The following is an 8,549-nucleotide window of genomic DNA, read 5'->3' as shown; positions in this document are numbered from 1 at the left end:
GGAGCGGCTAATGGATTTTATTGGCAAACAAATAGAGAAGGCAAAACGAGATACAAAAGAAGCTGAAGGCGAAACATCTAAGACACCACTGATGCGTTCCAGGAACGATACACTATTGATTGACTTTATTTCATCATCATTGGATCTTTTCAGTTTTTCGTTTTCTTCACTAATTGATTTATTTGAAACCGATTTACTTTTATCATCTTCACTTTTTACTTCTCTTGTTTTATTTCAAGTACAGGAAGAAACTTTGGCTTTGGTTTTAGCTTTATATCAAGAATCAATGGTGTATCGTTCCTGGGACGCATCAGTGGTGTCTTAGATGTTTCGCCTTCAGCTTCTTTTGTATCTCGTTTTGCCTTCCCTATTTGTTTGCCAATAAAATTCATCAGTCGCTCCTCGTCGTCCTTGTTCATTTTTTTCTTTCTTGTTATTCTCTTCTCTGCAGCGAGAGTCTCAGGATTTCTATCGATACATTTATGTATCGATAAAGATCCTGAGACTCTCGCTGCACAGGAGTAAAAAGCAAAAAAGGCAAAAATAGACAAGGACGACGAGGAGCGACTAATGGATTTTATTGGCAAACAAATAGAGAAGGCAAAACGAGATACAAAAGAAGCTGAAGGCGAAACATCTAAGACACCACTGATGCGTCCCAGGAACGATACACTATTGATTAACTTTATTTCATCATCATTGGATCTTTTCGGTTTTTCGTTTTCGTCACTAATTGATTTATTTGAAACCGATTTACTTTCATCTTCACTTTTTACTTCTCTTGTTTTATTTCAAGTACAGGAAGAAACTTTGGCCTTGGTTTTAGTTTTATATCAAGAATCAATGGTGTATCGTTCCTGGGACGCATCAGTGGTGTCTTAGATGTTTCGCCTTCAGCTTCTTTTGTATCTCGTTTTGCCTTCCCTATTTGTTTGCCAATAAAATTCATCAGTCGCTCCTCGTCGTCCTTGTTCATTTTTTTCTTTCTTGTTATTCTCTTCTCTGCAGCGAGAGTCTCAGGATTTCTATCGATACATTTATGTATCGATAAAGATCCTGAGACTCTCGCTGCACAGGAGAAAAAAGCAAAAAAGGCAAAAATAGACAAGGACGACGAGGAGCGACTAATGGATTTTATTGGCAAACAAATAGAGAAGGCAAAACGAGATACAAAAGAAGCTGAAGGCGAAACATCTAAGACACCACTGATGCGTCCCAGGAACGATACACTATTGATTGACTTTATTTCATCATCATTGGATCTTTTCGGTTTTTCGTTTTCTTCACTAATTGATTTATTTGAAACCGATTTACTTTCATCATCTTCACTTTTTACTTCTCTTGTTTTATTTCAAGTACAGGAAGAAACTTTGGCTTTGGTTTTAGCTTTATATCAAGAATCAATGGTGTATCGTTCCTGGGACGCATCAGTGGTCTTAGATGTTTCGCCTTCAGCTTTTTTTGTATCTCGTTTTGCCTTCCCTATTTGTTTGCCAATAAAATTCATCATTCGCTCCTCGTCGTCCTTGTTCATTTTTTTCTTTCTTGTTATTCTCTTCTCTGCAGCGAGAGTCTCAGGATTTCTATCGATACATTTATGTATCGATAAAGATCCTGAGACTCTCGCTGCACAGGAGAAAAGAGCAAAAAAGGCAAAAATAGACAAGGACGACGAGGAGTGACTAATAGATTTTATTGGCAAACAAATAGAGATGGCAAAACGAGATACAAAAGAAGCTGAAGGCGAAACATCTAAGACACCACTGATGCGTCCCAGGAACGATACACCATTGATTCTTGATGTAAAACTAAAACCAAAGCCAAAGTTGCTTCCTGTACTTGAAATAAAACAAGAGAAGTAAAAGTGAAGATGATGAGATTAAATCGGTTTCAAATAAATCAATTAATGAAGAAAACGAAAAACCAAAAGATCCAATGATGATGAAACAAAGTCAATCAAGAAATTAAAAAGTGGCAATAATTCTTCTGCGACTGAAGGATAGCTCAGGGAAGGTTTAATGGTTAAGGTAACCACGAAGAGTCTGTACGAAAAATATTATAAAGCTAAAGGTGTCGTTCAATCAGTTGGAATAGACAGTTTTGTTGGTAAAGTAAAATTGAAGTTACCGGAAAAGATAACGGACATATTATATGGCTAGATCAAGAATATTTGGAGACAGTGATTTCTGCGATAGGTAAAGGAGTTGTATTTCTTCGAAAAATCAAGGCACGGAACAACAGCGGTTATTCCGGCATTCTAATTGTGATGCAGTTTTCAAATAACTTTTACTTGATTTTGAGAAATTTATTGATATTTATTGTCGTCGGATGTAAGGCTTACATTAATCTCTCGTTAAATATTTATAATCATGGTTTTACTGATATCGCGGAAAAATGTGAGTACACCGGATTGTATTCATTTTACATTGGGTTCTTCGTTTTCTCCTTCTATTTGTTCTTCACTGTTCTTCTAAAAATTTCTGGCTTTTCTTGTCTGATGCTCTCGATTATGTAGATCGCGAATACTGATTTGATGTTGTTTTGCTGAACACAAAGCTTCTCTAGCTAATGCATGAAATTCTGCTTAAGTCTGCTTACAAAAATTACGATTGTTAGAAGCGTCTAAGCATTATCAGAATTTTGCAAAAATGTTTTTTAGCTCACAACTTATTATCTTGATTTTAACTGACAGCAAGATTTAATTCACAAGAATTATCTTCTAGAACAAAATTTTTTCCTGACAGTCTACTTAAAGCATCTGCATGTCCCATTCTAGTATCTGATCTGTGTTCCGTCAAATAATCGTTCTTTGACAACTCCAGTATCTATTGACTTATATGCGGTGATATCTCTTTTCTGATGGTCGCAAAGCTTGTCAGTAGTTTGCCATTCTCATTTGTGTTCTCATGCAGGGAGTGTTTTTCTATGATTCTTACGTACGTATTGTTGTTATCTCCCTATCTTAGCGTTTGTTTCTCATGATTATTTTTACATCGTTCCTCAGTGTTGCTTTATTTTTCCAGTGTCCTTCCCTAATATATAGGTGCTTTGTACTCTTTAGGATATTAATTTATGAAACAATATTAATCTATGAATTCTCGATATTCAAAAATCAAAAGAAATTAACTGAGTAAATGTGAAAAATCATGCACTACTTCTTTTATAGATATACTATTATTAAATCCGGTTATAATATCAATATTCCTGTAATATAATTTCTACTCTAAACGAATAATCACTTCGTGGGATGCAAAATAATAAATTCAGGTGTAAACGACCGTTTAGTGAGCGGAAATAAGATGTATTTACTTTACAAAAGTTTTCTAACAAAGTTTACAAATGGAGCACATACATGTTTTGAATTATATAATTATAAAATTTATATAATACAATTTGTATAAATATCAGATACATAAGTGTAATGAGTATTTCACCGAATTTGCTGAGTACTTACAATTTTTTGGCTGTCGATAGTTACGCGAATTTAAAAAATAATAACTCACAAATATGAAACACAAAATACACTGAACAAATTTCTTTTATCAGACGTAAATGTATTATAAGGATAATAGTTATTTAATAATTACTTAATATCTGTTATATCACTTCGTCTGGTGAGACGATTTTTCGGAAACTGCTGTTGGAATAATAGGGTCCACAATATAATAGGCAGTCAAGATTAGGACAAGCGGGAAATCCGGTGGACGATTCTTTTTTTTTAATATACACTACTCAAAAAAAAAAATAGGGAACACTTTCCAGACACCAAAAATTAGGCTATCTTCAAATGACTGTAACTCGGTGAAAAATCATCGTAGATAAAAAATAAAAAAAGCATTTTGAAGCTTGAAGATCGAGCTTTAACGCTCTACCAGCAGATTTTCAAAATTCTTTTAACTTCCTTGTCTTATGCAGTAAAAAAGCACACCTTGTTTTGTTCGTTAAAATTTCGTATTTTTGACACTTTGCAGCTCGACCAACAAATTTTTTTCGACTAATTCAAGTAAAGCTCCATAAATTACAACATTTTACCTATAAAATGCTTTTCTTAAAATTTGTCTACGATTTTTTTTGACCGAGTTACGCAACTTTGAAGCTAAACCTGCATTTTTTACAAATGATATCCGTACTCCGTGATAAATCATCGTAGACAAAAAATCAAAAAACCATTTTAAAGCTCGAAGTTTCAGTTTTAACATGCTATTAATGGTTTTCAAAAATTTTCTCAATTTTTTAGTATTATGAAAAAAGATACACTGTTTTTTCCTTAAAAAGATACACTGTTTTTTCCTTAAAATTACGTATTTTTAACAGCCTGTAGCTCAATAAAAAATTTTTTCTCGACAAATTCAATGCAAGTGCCATAAAGTATGACATTTTCTCTACAAAATGCTTTTTTTTAAATTTTTTTTACGATTTTTTTTGACCGAGTTACAAGACTTCGAAAAAATATATTTTTTACAGTACATTTTTCCGAAAAATGACGTCTACCACCAACATTAGCATTACCCAATGTGCACCACATAGAGGTTGCCGGTCGGATTTTTGCACATCCTGTGTGTGTGTGTGTGTGTGTGTGTGTGTGTGTGTCACAGCAGGGATAAGGAGCCCACAGTTCGTCACTTCTGCAGTATTTAACGACTCCAAACCCTCTCTACTGTATATGTGTGTGTGTGTGTATCACAGCAGAGATAAGGACCCCGCAGTTCGTTACTTCTGCAGTATTTAATGACTCCAAACTCTCTCTGCTGTGTGTGTGTATGCGCGCGCGCGCATTAGTGTTGAATAGTGTGTATTTCCTCCTCTCTGATCAATTACTGCTTGCAAGCGTTCTCGCATATTTATACATCTTGCAATACGATCTTGCAGAATGTTGTGCCAAATTTCCGTTAAAATTTCTCCTAATTTTTCTAAATTTCGCGGCTATTCCTCGCGACGCCTTAATCGTCGTTCCATTTCATCCCAAATGTGCTCGATTGGATTTAAGTCCGGGCTATTGGTGGGATGATTTAACAGTCTAATTGCGTGTCGTTGAAAAAAACGTCGCGTTATATTCGCCGAGGTCGAGCGTTGTCCTGCATGAAAATAAAGTTTCGACAGGTTCGATTTAATAGCAAAACGTGTGGTCGTAGAATATCGTTGATATAACGAACACACACGAAATACACACTATTGAACACTCATGCGCGCGCGCGCGCGCGCACACACACACACACACACGCACACACACACACACACACACACACACACACAGTAAAGAGGGTTTGAAGTCGTTAAATACTGCAAAAGTGACGAACTGTGGGCTCCTTATCTCTGCCGTGACACACACGCGCGCGCGTGCGCACACACACGCACACACATACGCAAACACACACACGATGTGCAAAAATCCGACCGGCAACCTCCACGTGTTGCACATTGGGTAGTGCTATATCGGCGGTAGACGTCATTTTTCGGAAAAATGTACTGTAAAAAATGTCTTTCGTTGAAGTCTTGTAACTCGGTCAAAAAAAATCGTAAAAAAAATTAAAAAAAAGCATTTTCTAGAGAAAATGTCATATTTTATGGCACTTGTATTGGATTTGTCGAGAAAAAATTTTTTATTGAGCTACAGGCTGTTGAAAATACGTAATTTTAAGGAAAAAACAGTGTATCTTTTTGGGGCATAGTACTAAGAAATTGAGAAAATTTTTGAAAACTATTAATAGCTTGTTAAAGCTGAAACTTCGAGCTTTAAAATGGTTTTTTGATTTTTTGTCTACGATGATTTTTCATGGATTACGGATATCATTTGTAAAAAATGCAGGTTTAGCTTCAAAGTTGCGTAACTCGGTCAAAAAGAATCGTAGAGAAATTTTAAAAAAAGCATTTTGTAGGTAAAATGTTGTAGTTTATGAAGCTTTACTTGAATTATTTGGAAAAAATTTGTTGGTCGAGCTGCAAAGTGTCAAAAATACGAAATTTTAACGAACAAAACAAGATGTGCTTTTTTACTGCATAAGACAAGGAAGTTAAAAGAAATTTGAAAATCTGCTAGTAGAGCGTTAAAGCTCGATCTTCAAGCTTTAAAATGCTTTTTTTATTTTTTATCTACGATAATTTTTCATCGAGTTACAGACATTTGAATATAGCCTAATTTTTGGTGTGTGGAAAGTGTTCCTTAGTTTTTTTTTTGAGTAGTGTATAATCAGTACAAAATTACCTTTTCAAAAAAAGGTAAAAAAAAGGTGCCAATTTATGTGTGTGCGCGCGCACCTTATCTATAATTTTTTTTTTAAACTCAAGTGGTACTATTTTTTAATTCAACCTAAATGTATTTTTTTCCAAAAAATGTATGAAATCTTTAAATTGCGCCAATTATAAAGAGAATATATTGCTGTTTGAAATAACTGTTGTACTACTTTTAACGAATAAAATGCAAGTGATAGTATATTTATTTTTTAAGTAAAACCCAAGTAGCGGTATCTTTAATTCTTTTTTAATAAAATTCAAGTGATACTGTGTCTGTGTATTTTTATTGAAACATTTTCTGTTCTAACCTAAGTGGATGTACTTAATTTAAAAAAGTTTCAGTGAAATATGTAACATTTAATCTCAAAGAATTAAACAGAAATGAGAATGTTTTATTATAATAAAAAATTTTTAAACTACAAAAAATTGGCGCTGCTAAATGTCTAACTATAATCTAAATAAAATGTTGTAAAACAGCAGCGCCAATTTTTGTAGTTTAAAAATTTTTTATTATAATAGAACATTCTCATTTCTGTTTAATTCTTTGAGATTAAATGTTACATATTTCATTGAAAATTTTTTAAATTAAGTACATCCACTTAGGTTAGAACAGAAAAATGTTTCAATAAAAATACACAGATACAGTATCACTTGAATTTTATTAAAAAAGAATTAAAGATACCGCTACTTGGGTTTTACTTAAAAAATAAAAATACTATCACTTGCATTTTATTCGTTAAAAGTAGTACAACAGTTATTTCAAACAGCAATAGATTCTCTTTATAATTGGCGCAATTTAAAGATTTCATACATTTTTTGGAAAAAAATACATTTAGGTTGAATTAAAAAATAGTACCACTTGAGTTTTTAAAAAAAATTATAGATAAGGTGCGCGCGCACACACATAAATTGGCACCTTTTTTTTACCTTTTTTTGAAAAGGTAATTTTGAACTGATATCACGCGTTTTTGTAGTGTTAAGGAATATATATATTTTTTGTGATGCCATGATTTCAACTTACAAGTAAGATTATAATGTGTGTGTGTACACACACACACACACACACACACACACACACACACACGCGCGCGCGCGCGCAATATATACATACATACATATATATATATACACCAAGCAAATCAAAAACTGCTTACGTGAATATAATTAACCTCAACTCCCATCCACAATAAATAATATATCTCTTGTATAGACAAGATTATATATTATGCACTTTTTTCAGCCGAATTCGTTTGTCTCGTACAAAAACGTGTTGAATAAGTGTATTATTAATAAATATATACAGTTAAAAATATATATTTTGCATTAACTAGAATCAATATTATATTATACTCCTACGAATGCTACGTATAAAATTTTTCAAGTGTCATAAGATATGATTGACAAAGTGCATATGAATATGATAATGAAACATAGCTAATTAGATTGCATGAGCCTTATTAAATTTATTTTTATCTTTCTATCTTTCTCCAATGCATATTTTTTCCACCAAAAATGTGATTTGCTTTTTCTCAGGTCTACCTCTAAGTCATACTTTTTTAACTCTAGCATAATGTAAATGTATATTTTGAATGAATTGATGTTTGAAACAAGTGTCAAATGATTGAATAAAGATATAAAAATATGTGTAATTTTACAAGTTGAGTCTCAGAGGTCTCAACGCTACGTATTCTCTCTGGTTTTAGAAATTTGTAACTAGATTAATTAATAAGTATGGTAACTACATTTTGAATCCTGTTTATTAAAGTTAATAAAGTTAAGTGTAGCTCTTACAATATATATATTGAGTTCACTAAACTAGTTAAAATAATACATGATATTAAATATGCTCGCTGTGTTACAAAATAAATGTTAATTTTAAATAAATAATATGTGTTAATCTCGCTGTTACCTGATATTTAATAATATTTCTGAGCGTCTTATAAAAGATATTTTTTCTTATAAAAGATAATTCATTTTGTAACACAGCGAGCATATTTAATATCATGTATTATTTTAACTAGTTTTTAGTAAACTCTATATACATTGTAAAAGTTACACTTACTTTATTAACTTTTTTAATAAACAGGATTCTAAATGTACTTACCTTACTTATTAATTAATCCAATTACAAATTTCTGAAACCAGAAGGTACACGCAGCGTTGAGGCCTCTAAGACTCAACTTGTAAAATTACACGTACACCAGGCATTGGAATCATTTTTATATCTTTATTCAATTATTTGATAATTCAATTATTTGACTTGTTTCAAACGTCATTAAAAATATACATTTACATTAAGGCTAGAATTAAAAAAGCAT

Source organism: Solenopsis invicta, chromosome 9, assembly GCF_016802725.1.
Source record: "Solenopsis invicta isolate M01_SB chromosome 9, UNIL_Sinv_3.0, whole genome shotgun sequence".
Lineage (NCBI taxonomy): Eukaryota > Metazoa > Arthropoda > Insecta > Hymenoptera > Formicidae > Solenopsis > Solenopsis invicta.
The sequence above is the reverse complement of the archived record's forward strand: the minus strand, read 5'-3'. Positions refer to the sequence as shown.